At 39.9% G+C, this 17,552-nt stretch overlaps 1 protein-coding gene across 4 annotated transcripts in view; it reads left to right on the plus strand.

Annotated features, from left to right (window-relative positions):
* The window catches only part of Hs3st5 (heparan sulfate-glucosamine 3-sulfotransferase 5), a 261,830-nt gene that overhangs the window by 147,480 nt on the left and 96,798 nt on the right, over window positions 1-17,552 (plus strand). For 2 of the 4 annotated variants that reach the window (XM_041653293.1, XM_041653292.1), the window contains exon 3: window positions 14,546-14,656. The exons of 1 other annotated variant lie outside the window; for it this stretch is intronic. The gene's annotated coding sequence lies outside the window, so the exon portion shown is untranslated. The remainder of the gene's footprint in view (window positions 1-14,545; window positions 14,657-17,552) is intronic. One more of the 4 variants, XM_041653294.1, reaches the window with a different exon arrangement.

Consider the following 17,552-nt stretch of genomic DNA (forward strand, 5'->3'; position numbering starts at 1 on the left):
ATACACACACACATACATACACATGCACCCAAAGTTACCTATAGGGAAGTATCATATAACTAATTATATGCATATATATATTTACATACAACTATGCATTGAACACTCTGCAAAGCTACATAGTATCAATAAAATTTTTCCTTTGGAAATGTTCGATATCAAAGATTCAGTGGACCGAGGAAAATAATAACATATACACATACATACATTCATGCACACATACACACATATATACATGCACATATACACATGTACACATACCATGCACAAATGCAAGTGTGTGCACAGTCAGGCTTTTCTACATTTCTAGAGGAAAGATGTTTATGAGTCAGGAAGTCTATATTTTCTTTAAGAAGAGAACTCTCCTAAAATGTCCACAATATTATCCTAGGACTTACTTTAATCAAGTCTGAAATAGACAAATCTACTTTTTGGAATTTTGGTACAAATCAGGATATCTTGTTCTACAGAATTCACCACCATACCCACAGCAACTTCTTTGGAACACTTTTAGTGAAGAAATGTAGCTGCAGGATTTGTGGTAACCAAGTTAGAATATATTTATTTTTTATTCTAAAATTCAGCTGAAAAATTTTGAGTCATACTAGTGATATCCCAAGGAATAATTTAGAATGTTACTAACTATGGCTCATTGTTTAATCAAAATAAAGACTCCTAGAGTTACATGTAAGGAAACACCACACAAATATAGTGGCTATTGGAGATTCTGCAAGGGGTCACATAGAACCTATAAAATGTCTCCTTTGGAAATGTTGAAAAACAAAGATTCAGTGAAGAGGGGAAAACAATAATTTTATGCATATATTGCATGAATATCAAATGTTCTCCAAGTCACACGGGTAGATTCTAAGTCTATATTCCTCTATTCAGTGCTAACTCTGATCAATCATGTCTGGCAAAGATGAATGTTCTGAGAAACCTAGCAACTCCTGAAAGATTTTCATGGGAAAACCCATCAGCAGAATGACTCATCTACAAAGATTCTAAGAGGGCTTCCAGCCCAGTGCACATTGGACCTAGATATGCATATCTGAGCTCTGAACTACTGAAGTCAAAACAATGCAGGAAACAAAGGCCAGCAAAGAATTGTTCCTGCAAACGAGTCAATGAGTCGTGTGATTGGAAAAGTGTGATGCATTGTGTCTTTATATCCTTTACACACTGAATTACAAAATCATATCTCAAAGTACTACATCTCCCAGTATAACTGTCTCTGGAGACTCAACTTTTAGAAGATAATTAAGATAGAGAAGGAGGAAGGCAGAAGGAGGAGGAGGAAAAAGAGGAGAAGGAAAAGGAAAGTGTAAGAAGTAGGGAGAGGAAGAGCAGGAGGTAAGAAAAGGGGAGAAGGAAAAGAGAGAGAGAGACCTCTGAACCTACGCCAAGGAGGTAAGACTAAATGTATACACTACGAATATGGCCTATAAGTCAAGATAATTGTCCCCAGAATCTGACCATCGTGGCACCCTGATTTGCAGTTTTCCACCCTCCAAAAACACAGGGAAAAAAAGAGAGAAAGAGCTACCAAATCCTTGGCAATTTGTGATGGTAGCTTACACAGAGAAATCAAGATAAAAATGTACTGAAGTATAGAAGCAAAGCTTGCAAATCAAAGGCAGTATTATTTAAAAACCTGTTCGCATAAAAATTTTTCTTAATTTTCCTAAGCCTTACCTCTCAAAGATTTCAGTCTGTGTAGGATGGGAAGGATCTTAAAACACATTGAAGGGCTGGCGAGATGACTCAGCAAGCCTCAAGGTTCCAAGTTTGATCCCCAGACCCCATATGGTAGAAAGGGCTCCCACAAGTTGTCCTCTGACCTCCAGCCATATGCTCCGTGTGTATACATATACGGGGAAGGGGGGGGGGAATAAAAATTACAAGATAAAATTGAAGGAAAAGAAAAGTGAAAATTCACTATGACTCATTTGTGTCCTATGATTACTCTCTTGGTGTCCCTAGAAGCCTACACTGGACAGTTTTAGAACCTTCTAATGAGGTTTGTGTGAGACTATTCCTAGAGAGATGAAGGGTACCAAAACATAACCAAAGTGCAGAATAGCACCAATGTTCAATGTGTTGAATCAAGGAGCTGTGTTGGGGTTACAGAAATTCAGGTGAGGGATAACTTTCAAGAGGAGAAATGGCACAAAGAAGCTGCTTAACCAAAGCCCAGCCCCATGAGTGACAATTCACTAAAGCTGGAAACTCAGAACACAATGCACAGCCTTCTGGCAGCTCAGTGAATTGGAGGGTGTCCTTTGCAGGTAGCTCAGTTGGCCCGAGCCTCTCCCAGACAGTCAGCAGGTCTTGGTTTTTTCTAGGCAGTTGGGCTTGTCTCTCAGCTTCTTTCAGGCTGCTCAGTGGAGCTTTGCTTAGTAGCTCTTTTGTTGTTGTTTTGTTTTGCCCTTCCAGTTTGTATTGTCTAAGAGTCTTCTCAAGAGACTCTCTTCAGTCTTTATAGACTGTATATTTTTGGGGTGGGAAGAACCTAGTAAAATTGTTCAGTTTCAAGGACTTCCTGAAGCTATTTTGAAGTTATTTGTGGGACTTCTCTGCAAAACAGAATATTGCAACCTCCAAGGAAACTGCTACACCTTAAGGGGCAGGGAAACCTTCTGCCTCCTCCTACCACCATTCATTTTCCCTCCTTAGTAGGAGGCAAATTCAAATAGCAAATTCTTCCCCATAAGCAAATTGGAGACATTTTGCTTTATTTACTTAATGGCTGTTTTCCTTATTTGTGCATTTGTCATTCTTATTAGCCATATGCAAGGTTGATTGGTACATAGATTTTGATGGCACTGTCTTCCAAGTGCTAGGGTCAAAGGCTGGAGCCATCAACTTCCAAATTAAATGCCAATTTGGAGACCTGCTTGAATATTACACACACTTTTAAAATGTCCAACGTTTAGGAATGTATCATTGTTCGTCATCTAAAAGTCCATTCATAAATGCATGTTTTTATAATACATGGAGTAAATAAATTGTTCTCTTTTTGTTGTACAAATAAACCTTATCTTATGTTATTGTTTTGGGGCAACCTATGCTCATGCATAAAAAATCCAAAATCAAAATAACTATGTGAGGCACTTGTGCCAACTGCCTATCTTTGTATACTTGAATAAAAAATAAGTAAGAGTAAATAATTTTTCAAAGCATGAGTAAGTACTTATGGCAAATAAATTATGCTAGAGACAATGCTAAAGTTAGAGACAAACTGGACTTTTGCCATCTTTTCTTATTTGAAATGATGTTTTTTTATATCCTTTTGTTTCCAACACGAACGCACAAATGCATGACTTTGGCTGGCTACTGGGATGCATGATTTCAGTAGATTTTCTCCTTTTTGTTTATCTCATGGATCATTGCAAGAGTGTGAGTTCATCGTTTGCTGCTTTCAATGCATGCTTATAATTTAAAATGCATATAAATACAGCCTTTCAAGTGTTAAACAACTCTTACAGAAGAGAGACTCCTTTTACAACAGGAGCCCTCTCAGAGGACTGGCAGGGTAAGTTCTAGGAATGGATGTGAGTCAAGACCTCCTGGGTGCCTGTTTTGACAAAGAGTGCTACAGTGTGGCCCTGCAATTAGGACCCAGTAAAAATCTCTGCTTTGGTCCTTTGAAGGTAGAATACTGCTAACCTTAGCTATACTGCTTGAGGCTCTTCCTTAGTGGAAGCAGGGTGCACAAATCTACTGGAGACCTACTTGAATATTGCACACACCTTAAAATATTCCAATATTAGAAATCCCTGAGGGACTATAATACTGCCCCATTATGTTATCATAGATTAAATCTGAAATATGAAGTATTTAAAAGGAAAATACCTGGATATCAGGACACACATTCCTATTGCTAGCTATTACAAGCATTATTCTTTCACATAGAAATGTAAACAGTACTATGACACGTACTTGCTTCGTTGAACATGGGTGTTACATGTGTGGAAACCCACAGTCACCACAGCCAAGCTGTAAGAAGCCTACAGGTGTGAAGATGGGAGCCAGTGTCTGATAGGAAAACAGAGGGGAAGGTTTAAGCTCTCAGGAAGCTTGGGTTCTAAGGGGTGGTCTGGATGGCTACAAATAGGAGGCTTCTGAACAAAGGGTGGATTGGGAACAGAATTCTCAACTCTGGAGGCACGGGAGACTCACCCTAAGAGCCACAGCTTCTTGAAGGTAACTAGCACGTAATTTAAGAGCACAGGAAAAAAAAAATGGTACATAAAATAGGAAACTGGGTTTATAATACAGGTTTTAAATAGGTTTCTCAATGTTTTTTGAAAACCCAATATGTGTTCAAAATTTTTATTTTTTCTTGCTTTAGGGGGTTGGTGTGGGACAAGGGGATATATTTCATCCTTGCCTTAAGTAGGCATCCGGTGACTGCCTTGGTACCAGACTGACTCATTTCCATCCTCATCCTCGTGGAGTTAGACTGAGTGTTGTCTGTACCTGTGAGTAGACGTCCATCTATACAAAATGCTCCGCGTGAGTGGAAAGCAGTATTAGTTATTTCAAAACTGTTTTCTCAGTCCTGATTAAAGATAAACTAAGTTTTTGCACAAGACACAACAGGCATTTTCTTACAAAATCTCTGATGCATGTTCTCACCAGAATTTGCTGTCTTTCATGAAAAAGCCCTTCTGAGAACACAGCTGTGCCTACTTTGGCCTTTTTATGAAGTTTCACCCAGACAGGGAAGGTCCTCTCTGCTGTCACCAGCCTTGGGGGTGTGTTCTATGCCCAGTAACACTCACTTCAAACTTTCTCTTTGTCTTTGTATATCTGTTAAACTTCCAAACTTATTTCTTTATTTACTGAAACAAGGTCTCATTATGCTTTGGCCTCAAACTCGCGGAGATCTTCCTGTCTCTGCCTCGCAAGTGTTGGGATCAAAGGATTGAGCCATAAACTTCCAACTGAAATATCATCCTTGATTTAAAAAAAAAAAAGAAAGAAAATATCTTTCCTCAAGGGCATTGGGAAGCCATGGATCATTGCTGTATAATTTGGCACTGACAGACATTGGAGATGACTATGACAGGATTTTCACATTGTTTCTGCTGATCTGATAAAGACATGTTGCCAGAAAAAGTGTGGAGACCTTGGATTCCACAAAATCCATTTAAAATGAGAAGTGCTATCAAGAACAATTAGGAAGGGAGGGAGTGGGAAAGACAGTCCTTGAGAAGAAAGTATAGTTTAGTGTAACAAACGTCACTCCTCAATAAGGACTACACACACTGTGCTTAGCCCATTCACCACGACTCTCATCCTTCAGCTCCTGGAAACACACAGTACGCACCACATGACAGGCCCTAGAAGCCTAGAGAAGAGCAAATGAAAACAGATCCTGGTGTGCTCCCAGGAAAATATTCTAATATCTTTCAAAACAGGAGGCTTGTTTAAGAGACCAACACGGAAGACAAAAAGCACAGAAAATGAGTCTCCTCTATGTAGAGTAGACCATCCACGCATCACAAATCTAGAAAGCTAAGAGCAGCTGTGTTAAGTAATTTATGTGGGGATTAAAAGCTGTTTTCAGAATACTTTTGCTGTGGAGGGTAGTGTTCCGTAAACTCATTTTATGTTCAAACTTAAGCAAAGCACTTTTGAGGAGAATTGAAAAGTGAATGCTGAACTACCTCCATCCAACCACTTCCCACCCCTCCCCACCCCAGTGCCCCACACAGTCTTCCCATGGGGCTTGGTTGAGTGCTGTACAACCTCCATCCAGCCCTGCCCACCCATCCCTACCCCCATACCCCAGCCCCACCCCCGTGTCCCACACAGCCTTCCCCACAGAGCTTGGTTCACATTCCCCCTCAGCAGGGCATATGTGAAACCTGGAAGCTGTTAGGCTGTGGTAGGCATCACCTTGAATATTGTTCCTAGTGCCTTCTGTGTTTCAGCGGCAGTCTACAGAGGTCAGCTAATGTAATCCCACTTCGACTGCTTATTTGAATTTTGGATGCTCGGGGCCCTGAACCGATTCCCTGAATTTGTCATGGTCCTAATTTAGTTATCCACAGCTGCCTCATTAGATTTGAGGCCCTTTCAAGAGAATATTGATTACTGCAGCTCTTCGTCTTCTAGTAACAGTGTACACAACTGCCTATTCTCCGCGTCCATTTCCTTGACCTACTAATGGATGCATGTTTCCTTTTAACCTTTTCTAGTCACAGGATTCATGGGGAAGTTATCAGATTGTAATGACTTGACCATTTAAAGCTAGTCCTTCAGTACCTTCAGGTATTAGTCTTTTGTTTCCATAAACATTTTTTTCTAGGACTCTCAATCCACCTCATTGTTTCTACTAGAAGTGTGTGTGTGTGTGTGTGTGTGTGTGTGTGTGTGTGTGTGTTAACTCAAGTCCAAGCATGGCATTGTGTGGCAATACCCATTATGTTCAATTTATCACACTTGTCTTTTTCTTTCTAGAAGGAGTGTGCTGTGGCACCTCATTTGTGTTTTAATGAAGAAAACTTGCCTGAAGATCAGAAACATAAAACAGCCACACTAGCCAGCCTTACAGACCAGGCAGCAATGGCATACACGTTTAATTCTAGTAGCCACACTAGTTTATCATAAAAGTGGGGCGGTAGTGGTGCACAGCCTTAATCCCAGAACTAGAGAGGATTATAAAATGGGAGGGGACAGCTCTTAGTATCAGTCTCATTCTGAGGTTTCCTGGGGGCAGGATCGCCATTTTCATTCTGAGGTCAAGGTAAGAGCCAGTGGCTGACTGTTTTGCTATTCTGACCTTCAGGTTGAACCCCAATTTTTGTCTCTGAGCTTTTATTAATTGTGCTTCAGAGGTGGCTGTGAGAATGCTCGTGACCTAAAATGTGGAACTTTTTCTTACTAAATGAAATAGACAAATGGGAATGTTAACACAGAAACCCAAGCAATCTACTTTTTAATGTGGTTATATTTAACAATCTGTACTGTCACCAAAAAGGGAAAGATACATACGTCATACATGAATATCTCCTTCCCATGGTTCATTAGCCCATTAGTTCATTGACAAAGTGTTTGATAGCTAATCCAAATAATCCAAAAACTGTTCTAAATAGTGCAGTAAAGGTCTACTTGGTCAGCCATCATGGAGCCTAGGGTCTGTTGGTGATACATCCTAGAAAAGAAGCAATTGCATCATGGCATTATCGGGATTTTGATGAATAAGAACAGAACAGCGAAGATCTAGAGAAGGGACACTAGATGAAAGAATTGACAGAAAGACCTTCCTGAGAGCAAGTGACATCCAGCTGTCACCAAACAAGTGACAAACCATCTGCTGATCAGTTGAACTTAGCACAGTCAAGGACGCCAGGTAGGTGGATGAGCAAGGTCACGTGACATGGGACAGAGGAGGCTGGAGAATAATCAGGATGTCCATTCTATAGGTTCACCAAAGGAGGACACAGGAGGGGCAATTGGAGCAACAGATCCTGTAAGTGCTGGCTTTGCGTACCTGTGAGCTCCCCTCTCAGGTTTCTGGTAGAAATGAATCCATCACCAACAGAGGGTTTTGTTTGGAAATGTATAAGTTAGTAGATAAATGTATTTAAGAGGCAGCTGAAATTTCCGATTCCCTGGGTACTTTATCAGAAACATCTTTGACTTCTTTCTTTCTACTCATTTATAATTCTTTCATTCATACATGTCCACAGCTCCCCTTCTCAACAAATTTCAAAGTTATGTGCCTAATACTGCTTTGTAGGTGAGGTGACTTTGCCATTCTCATCACTCATCTCTAATTGCTCTGTGCTTTTTCAGGCATAAGTTGATGCAATTGAAAATGCCACAGCTTGCCCTAACATACAGCACAGAAAGACAAACTAGGCTATAGCCTTACATTAAAAGAGTCGCCTCTATGGAGCTTTAATTCCCCGGGCTTGTCAAAAGTTGTTAAAATATTGCTTGCCATTTTTGAATATAAAATGTAGGCAGACATGTACTAATACATCAAAAAATGACACTTTGTCAAAGAGAGCTTTCATGGGAGAATGTTCTGAATAAAATGTTTTCTTTTAAAAAGAATCCAACCTGCTTAACATTCTACAGCGAACACAAAGGGACACAAAATGCCCGAGCTTCCTGGAGGTCACCACAGGCATCTTCTTCTATCCTTTCTATCCTTTACCATGCTGTTCCTTAGACTCTGTGAAACTGCTTCCCCAAAGGATTATCAGTTTTATTTCATGATAACCCTAATTGAATGTAAAATAAATGTACCACTGACTCTCTTCAAATGGACTCTTTTCAGACTTAGCTTCTAATATGACGGTGATGATAAAGTTGGCTGTGCCTGCCATTGGGCTCAGTGTAATATTATGGGAAGCAATCACGTCCCCTTTCAGTTAGGGGCATCTGCTGCAGCTACCAGCGCTGTCTATAGATGAAATACAGAACTAAACTCTCACACTGCTTTCTCAGAAAGTGTCCTCTCCCAGTCATTTAAAAACCTTTTAGCCTTTGGAAAGATGGTAACCAGGAAAGAATGGCAAAGACCTTTCAATTTTAGTAAGACAGATGTGCCTACATGTCAGCCTCTTGTCCTCAGTGGTCCTCCCTGTTTCAGTTTCTCTGTGATGGTTCCAATTCTCTGGGCCTTTTAAGGATGTCCAGAGTTAAGATAATGGTTGGTATTTGAAATACTAAGCTGAAAATCAATAGCTTACTGCCTTTGATCTCAACCGAATACTCTCTTCTCTACCTAGGAGGGGAATTTCTACCTGCCACCCACATTCTGTGCAGAGAATGGGCCCAGGTAGGAAGCAGAGGGAACAAAGGGAAGCGATAGAAACAGATGGTGGTTGAGGTCATTGAGATGCAGCAGAGTTCAAAGATATCCTGGGATGCCACAGAACAGTCCTGCTGGAAAGGAGAAAGATTCCAGCCACTTGTCGGCTGCCCGTTCTCAATTAACATATCCAGAGGGTGATTAGTGGAGGTAAGGATTGTGCAAAGGCTTGAACTACTGCCAGGGAATGGTGAGACCAAAGGCCCCGCCCCCAACTATAGAGATTCATTTAAAAAAATAGATAACACGGGTTTTTGTAAAATATTAAGAAATTCTGCAGTTACTGGCATGAAAGATATGTGTTTCATTTCTGTTGCTGTCATAAAATGCTGTGACCAAAAGCAACTCAGAGAAGAAAGAACTTATCTGGGCTGCCTGTTCCGGAGGGAGAAGAGTCCATCATGGCAGGGGAAGCCTGGCAGCAAGCAGCAGGCATGGAGGTAGGAGCAGGAAGTTCAGAGATCGCATCTTCAACTGCAAATACAAAGCACAGAGAAAAACTAGAAGTGTGAGGTGGCTATAAATTAACTTGGAAAGACTATGGGCAGCAAGATTACACTTCACCAAGCTTCCACAACATCCACCAAAGCAGCACCACCAACTGAGAGTCACGTGTTCAAATATGGGAGCCTATGGAGGACATTTCCTATTCAAACCACCACTTTCCAGTCCCTGTATCAGAAATATTTGTTTGTTTGTTTGAGGCAGGGTTTCTCTGTAGCTCTGGTGCCTGTCCTGGAACTAGCTCTTGTAGACCAGGCTGGCCTCAAACTCACAGAGATCTGTCTGCCTCTGCCTCCCAAGTGCTGGGATTAAAGGCATGCACCACCACTGCCTGGCCTTTGTCAGAATTTTTTAACGGGTTTAGAACGTTTAAACTATTGACATTTTAGAAGACTGTGAGACTCTTAAAAGTGATACCGTGTTTTATATTTTGATGTTAACATGAGGTCTTGAGAAGAAGGAATGGTTATGGCTTTAAGGGATCTGTTTGTGTGTGGAAATTGACAAGGGGTCAACTCGCAATGACTAATCTTTGATGGCTGCCAACCTGAAATACCTGGAAGAAAGTACTTCACCTGAGATTGCCTTATGGACACATCTGTGGGATATTTTACAGAATGATGTGGAAAGGGTCAGCCCACTGTGGGTAATGCCACCCATGGCCAGGTGGTCCGGGAAGTTGTAAGACGGGTCGCTAAATGTGGATCTAGAGCAAGCCAGTAAGTAGCACACAGTCTCTACTACAGTCCCTGTATCCAGGTTCCAGTTGAGATCCTACCCTGACTTCCTTCAATGATGGACTCTGACTTTAAACTTAAACCTTTTCCTCAATGGTTTGGTTCCGGTCAGTATTTCATTACAGTAGCCGATAGTGAACTAATGCAAGAGAATATTAAGATTACTGAGGTAACAAATCTTAGTTGTGAATGCTCAAAAAAAATGTGATACTTTTAGTTTTCATTAACTTGCAACAATTTAGCAAGGGAGAGCATTTTGCTGTGGAAGTGGTGACAGATGTAGAGGAAGTGGTCATGCTAGTTTCTGGCATCTTACCATTGAGAATGCTTTCACAGCCCTGTGAAGTAGACCCCAGGGCCAGTGAGCTCTGGAATGAGACTTGGACTCCTACCTCCACCCCTTATTGTTTCAGAAGCCCAGAGGAATGTCTTAGCTCCTCCAAGCTTTGAACCATTCATCTGGAAAATGGGCCTAATACGACCTCATTAAGTATTTATTCAACTCAGTGCCCTAATAAACAATACCAAGAGTCATAAACGGTCTGGTGCACACAAGGCTTCACGGATTTTTATTATCAACACAGTAAGGCTGTAGTTTCGAAAGCAGCAAGAAACCGCTTCCAGTTGGCTACTGCAGGGGTTTAGATGATCTTGAGTTTATAGACCAGGAAACACATTCTGCCTCATGACCCATGTTCCCCCAGTTCCCATGTGTGCAGACCATACTGTGTGTGTATATATATATATATATATATATATATATATATCTTCAATTCAAATTTGGTTCAAGCTCAAGCTAGAAAAAAATCTCAGCATAGAGAAGGGGGAATCAGCACAAAGTTGCTCTCCTGACCAAGGAGCTATTTACAACTGATAAATGCTAGGAGATGTTGAATCAGTTTTCTTCAATGGAGTGACATTTGGTATACTGATCACGCTCCAGGGAAGGCCCTGTAAAAAAATAAATAAATAATGTCCTTGAAAATATTTTCTGGTTACACTGTTGTCACGAATCATTTGCTATGGCCAGCACCTCCTCCTTAATGTATTAAGACAAAATTAATTTCTGAAGCTTATACCCTTTATAATTGGCATAGTTTTTGTCTTAGTCATAGACCACCTGCAATAATATTATTGTATGTATCCTACATAAAACAGAAGTGTCAAGGGCATGCCAGCCTTTGGCTCTTGTATATGATAGCTGTGCTGGAGACACCTAATAAGAACTTTGAGTGCACAGCTGAAATCAGCAATAAATGCAGACTGGTTCTGATACACGTATCGCTACATTTTACAACCCTTCTTGAACGGTCTTATAATTAGTTTCAAAGTGGATGACACAGTAGCCCCAAACTTCAACTAACTAATTGTGTGTAAGTTATCTGAACAAGCATTTCAGTTAAATACAAGGCTCAGACAACTAATCATTAAAATCAGAATGAAAAACTCCAGGTTTATTGTTCAGAAGCCACCGATGCCATATGTCTAATGAGTTTTCCTCTACTGAATGAAAAGCTGAAGGTGCCTCCTCAGTGTGACATGCAGTAGCTGGTAGCCATTGTAGGGTCAGAGTGGCCAAATATGTTGGTTGAATCTGAGTGAAGAAATCTGATTACTAGAACTTAGAGGCAAAGCTTTATTTTCTACTTGCTAATGCTCTTACAACTTAAAATTTATTTTAGTCCCATAAATATCTAAGAAAAATTCAGCAATAAATACCACTTAGTATTACAAAAAGAAAATGAAGACGTTTTACTAAAAGTATGTATGCAATATAATATATATATACACAGAAAGAGCTCTTAATAAAAAATATAAATAATTTGTGATTCGAATTTTTTAAGAAAATCCTATTATAAATTGAAGGGATAATGAGGGATAGCGTGTGCACACACACACCCACACACCCACACTCACACACAAACATTTGGCTTCATAAATGTAGGCCACCCTAGCCCAAAGATTATATCTGAGAGACCATACAAAAGTATTTGTATGTAGTTTCTTGACTTAATCTGTGAGTTCTTACAGTGTGATGCAATGATCATTTAGCATCAATAACAATAAATCTTGTAGTGAAGTGCATGGTGATTGGAATTCCAGAATTTGAGGTGGAGGCAGGAAGATTATTATTCTGTGGTTAGGCAGCCTGGGCACCATACCATCTGGCTTTGTAACATCAAAGAAATGTTGTGAATTAAGAAAATACACTCATATAATTTTATACAATTCACTTGAAATAACTTTCTATTGTGTAGGTACACACATGTGCACATGCACACACATGCATTTATGCAGTATGTGTACATGTAAGAGTAGACACACATGTGCTATGGAACGCCTGTGGAAGAGAGAGGACACCCTGGAGTGTTTGTCCCCATCTTTCACTTGTTTGGGACAGGATCAGCTCCTGCTTCACCCTGCTGTAAGAATTCTGGGATGACTGACCTGTGAGCTCTTGTGGTGTCTCTTGCCTCCACCTCCCAAGCTACTGTGTCCAGGGTATGTGTGTTCCAGGGACCCAACCCAGGTCCTCACAGCTGCCTAGCCAGCACCTTTGTCACTGAACCCTCTCTCTGGCCCAGGCTGGCTTTTCACACTCATTTTTTGTTACCAATTACTTTCTTCGCTCCCCAAGAGGAATAACTGATGAAGCCAGCAAGCTTCTAGTCACAGCTTCTAAGGCAAAATTTCTTCTCCCCTCTGTTATCTGCTGCTTTTCTCTATCCTAGAATTAGAGGAGGCACTGAATGCCAAAGAGAGTAGGGCCCGGCTGGTTAAGGGAAGGTGAATTCATTGTGAATTAGCTTTTTTTCTTACTTGAACCGAATACCTGCAATCACTGATTGTCACATTAATCTTTTGTTGTAAAACTGAGCTAATTGAAGATGCTGCCCTCAGGGGACCAGCTCGTGGTGCAATGAGTGTGGAGAGCCCTCTTCAGTTTAACATTTTAATTATTCATAATTATAATTATTTCTGTTTATCTGGGATGTTTGGAAAATAATTCTAGCTTATTAAACAAAATGAGAAGCTGAGTCATTGGGGTTTTGTTTTGTTTCTTACTGAGGTCAGCAGGTCTGGGAGTATGCCAATTTCTCATAAGCACTAACCAGTTTCCTGGCTGTTGGGTAGTCACAATGGACATGTGACCTGCCCTGCAGTAACTGAATACATTTGTTCCTCTCTGATTGCTTTAGAATCACAGGCTCCACAGTGACTCTGAGGATGAGGATTGACAACAGCCCAAGTGGGGAACTGTAGATAATTTATGACAATATGTTAATCAGTGAGGAAATTCAACAAGGTCATTTGCTGATATTAGCCAAGTGTACAGCTTTTTCTTTTTTCTTACACCCATAGCTTTTCTAAAAAGAACATGTGTGTTGAGCCATAGGTTCCTATTGGCAGTTGTTAGCTGCTGGGAGCAGGAGAGACAGTTGTCATTAACAATGTACCTTGGCAAGCTGTCTGCTCCTCAATGGAAGAACACATAACCAAGAATCTGGACAGCCTAATGGAGTCTTGAAGGATTTTTTTTTTAAATAAGAAGGTTGGGTGGGTAGAAAAGAGAGTGTGGATCTTGGAAGAGTAGTGGGAAGGGGAAACAAATATGTTCAAAGCACGTGATATTAAGCTCTCAAACAATGAAGGAAAATAAAGTCAAAAAAAGAACTTGTGGATGTATTTCCTGGGTCTCTGTGTGTATTCATGCATAAGTGTTTGCTTCATGTTTTAAATATATTAGAATCCTTTGCACTAAAATAAAGATGGATTTCTGGGCTCCTTGGGATTTTGTACCTACTCTTATTGATCTAGGTTGGTGATAATGATGTGTTAATTTTCTACAATCTATATATAAGTCACCCATGTTCTAAGTAGTAACCCAATAGAGTGACTGTCACCTTCAAAAGCTTTTTCCAGTTTAGTTGTCTGTCATCTATCCCATCTATCTCTTGTTTTTAGCCTCTCATACATTTTAGTTTTAGATTCAAACATGCACTCTGAAGTTAGAGAATTCTTTTGTCTTCCGGTAGCCTGTAGCCAAAGGTAGGAATGATTGATGTGGAGAATCACCATGTCTATAAAAAGGTCAACACAGAGATGCACAAGATGTAGCATTTTTAAAGAGAATGCATCTATCCATGCTCACATTCAAAGTCTGGGAGTCCAGAGAAGAAACCAAGTTCTGCTTGATAACAATATTTGGAAGTGCACATGAGCATCCCCATTTTTAAATCCCCTCCCAGTCAAGTAGAATGAATAATTGTGTATTGTTTTCTGGGATTAAGATCTACTTTGTGATTTATGCCCCTTATCAAAAACTTGTTTAACAAATATACTAGAATAACTATAGGGGAAAATGCTGTTTTCCATCAAAAATATGTCTATTTCCACAAGCAATGTTTAACCATAGCTACTAAGAAAAGCAATTTTTTAAAAATCGTTTGTAATAATTACTTTCTAGGTGTTCGCAAACAGAAAACTTCCCAGGACAAGCAGAAGGTGAGGCGAGAGCATGGGACACCCACTAGCCAGATAATCCTCGCTGGAGTAACTGAGAAGTGTCTGAATGTAGGTATGTGTATGGCGGACCTCTCCTTAACCTTCTTCCTTCAACCACACTGGCTACCTCACCAGCACTCTGAAGGCATGCTTGCATGCACACAGGAGTGTCCATGCAGAAACTCCTGATATGCCACCAGCATGAGGTCTTCCTGGTCTTCTGAGCTTTTAAACATGATGTAAAACAATCTACAATGTGATTGTTAGTCTCCTCCCGCTCTCTAGTCTCAATATTCTTACTTCCTCCTTACTGAAACCTATCCTTCTTTGAACGAAGAAACCCTTTTTCTTTCATGTATGAACTATCTAAAATACATTTTCAAATAACGCTTTGTTGGTCTTAGTTCTTCTATGATAGAGAAGATGAACAGATTAAGAGCATATACATTTGAAGTAGATAAGTTTGAGCACCCATTCCGGCAATATCTAGGTGATGTACTTTGGCAAGTCTCTTTGTTAAATCATTCTATTCTTTAATTCTCTTGTCTCCAAAAGTGAGGATAATAAGACTGTCAGTAGGTTTTCACCCGTGTGACAGATACCAGAGATAAACAGCTTCAAGAAGAAAATTTGTTCTCACAGTTTCAGTGGTTTTAGTTTATGGTGAGTTGACTCTATGTTTCTGATTCTGTGATGACCAGTATGGCAGAAGGACTTGGTGAGGAGAGTTCCAGCAACTGATGGCAGGCAGAAAACAGAGAGTGGAATCAAGGATCCAGGACAAGATGAATCCTTTAAAGACATACCCTCCATGACCTACTTCTCCAGCCTAACTCTATCCTCTATTCCCCAAACCCGTCCCAAATTATTATATCATTCACCTATCGAAGGCTTTAGTCATGGCTGAAGGAAAGCCTTCACAACTGAAACACTGAAGAGGGATGAGTCCTGCCAACTGAGAGAAAACGTCAACCATCAATCTTGTAGAGACACGTACTATAAAAAAAAATGACAGATGGCATGCATGTTGTTGGATTGCTCTTACGACTAAGTACAATAATGGGGAAAAGTTTCAAATTGGTGTTCAAGACATAGTAAACCACCAAAGATTCTCAATCAATTCTCGCACTAAATGCTGGAAAGTAGATGGCATGGTCCCATTTCAAAATAAGAATGTTCTTGGGAGGCAGAGGCAGGCGGATCTCTGTGAGTTCAAGACCAGCCTGGTCTACAGAGCTAGTTCCAGGACAGGCTTCAAAGCCACAGAGAAACCCTGTCTCGAAAAAAAAAAAGAAAGAAAAAGAAAAGAAAGAAAAAATAAGAATGTTATGACCCTAGAGGGTTAGATTGCTGTCTGAAAACACAGAAGGATGTAAATTAGCAGGAAATGTCTGACATAACAGCTGGGCTCAACATCACCAGACACAATAGATGCCCATCAATTAGTTGATATTGATATTGATGAAATATTTTCTTAGCCATTCATAAACTTTTAAACTAACATATTATGAGATTATACAAAACTTGAGTCTTCAAAAGACATACTGAATGTCTGTAGCTCAGTGGTAGAAGGCTCACCTAGTATATACAAAACCCTGAGGTCAAGCCCCAGCACCTCAAAAAGATAGAATCAAAATATAGATCTGTGTATTGCATGATACTGCACAAATGTGTATGTATGTGGTGAAAGTGTCTGTAGGCAAGAGATATCTTCATTTATCAGGCTCCACCTTAGATTTTGAGACAAGCTTTCTCTCGCTGAACCTAAAACTTGTCAATATAGTTAGACTGGATGGTCAGCTAGCTTCAGATATCTTCATCTCTCACTTTGCTTCTCCAGCACTGAGATTTTAATTAGATGCCATCCTTCCTGGCTTTTATACATTGAAATGGTGACCTCATGTTTACAAGGCAAAAATTTTGCTGAGTTATCTCCCTAGCCCCAAGAATGTAAAATATGTTTAGCTGATAGTAAATGCATTATATTAATGGATTACTTTGAATTGAATTATAATTACTGGATTATTTATTTGTTTTTGTTTTGTTTTATTTTTTGGCTTGATCCAGAGGCATTTCAAGTATTTCTGTTTGGAGGCATTGAATAAAAGAGGGAATGCTAGTATATTTTAAATTTTGGGTCATTCTATGATTAGGATGATTTAAGTAATGGAAACAGCAGAAATATTTAACACATTCCTTTTTAATGTTGAGTTTCATTATTTTTATTTATGTGAAGGTGTATATGTCTATATGGCAGGTGCCTGTGGCTTAGAGGCACCTGATCCCCTGGAGCTGGAATCACAGACAGTTGTGAGCTGCCTGATATGAGTGTTAGGAAAACAATTCAGGTTCTTTAGAAGAACAGCCAGTGCTTTTGACTTTTGAACCCTCTCTCAATCCCTATTTAACATATTTTCATCTCTCTTTATTCCCTAAGAGGCAGCCCCGCCCCCCTTCTTCCACCTTTCACCCTGTCCCACTTGAGCTGGTGCACGTCAGATATAGTATCCCAAGCTAAAAAATAACCTGTAGAATCTGGGAGAATATGCAGAAAAACTATAAAATTTAGATGAAAGTGTATTAAAATTCTTTTTGGAGAATTTACAAAGTTACATGGCAACATAGCTAACTAGCCCATCTTGAAATCTCTTTCTGTCAAGGAAGTCATACATTGGTCCCATGCTTCTGCAGAAATTATGATGGTTTGTAGTAGACTGATAGATCCATTCTTAAATTCAACTTTGCCCCCTGTGCTTACTAGGTGATATAGTAGTCACAAGACCAAAGTGAGCCCCAGATTCAGATTCTCTGTTTAGTCACTAATTTGAAGTGTTCTCAGGCACGTTACATACGCTCATGCCTTGATTTCCTCATCTCATATGACATTATTATGAGAATGAAAATATTTTATGCAAACAGAATTGAAATGATCAGAGGTCCTATAACAAATTACAGTTATGAATAAGAGA

This window comes from Microtus oregoni, unplaced genomic scaffold (assembly GCF_018167655.1).
Source record: "Microtus oregoni isolate MIOR12 unplaced genomic scaffold, Mior012 000006F_ref0000085, whole genome shotgun sequence".
NCBI classification, from domain to species: Eukaryota; Metazoa; Chordata; class Mammalia; order Rodentia; family Cricetidae; genus Microtus; species Microtus oregoni.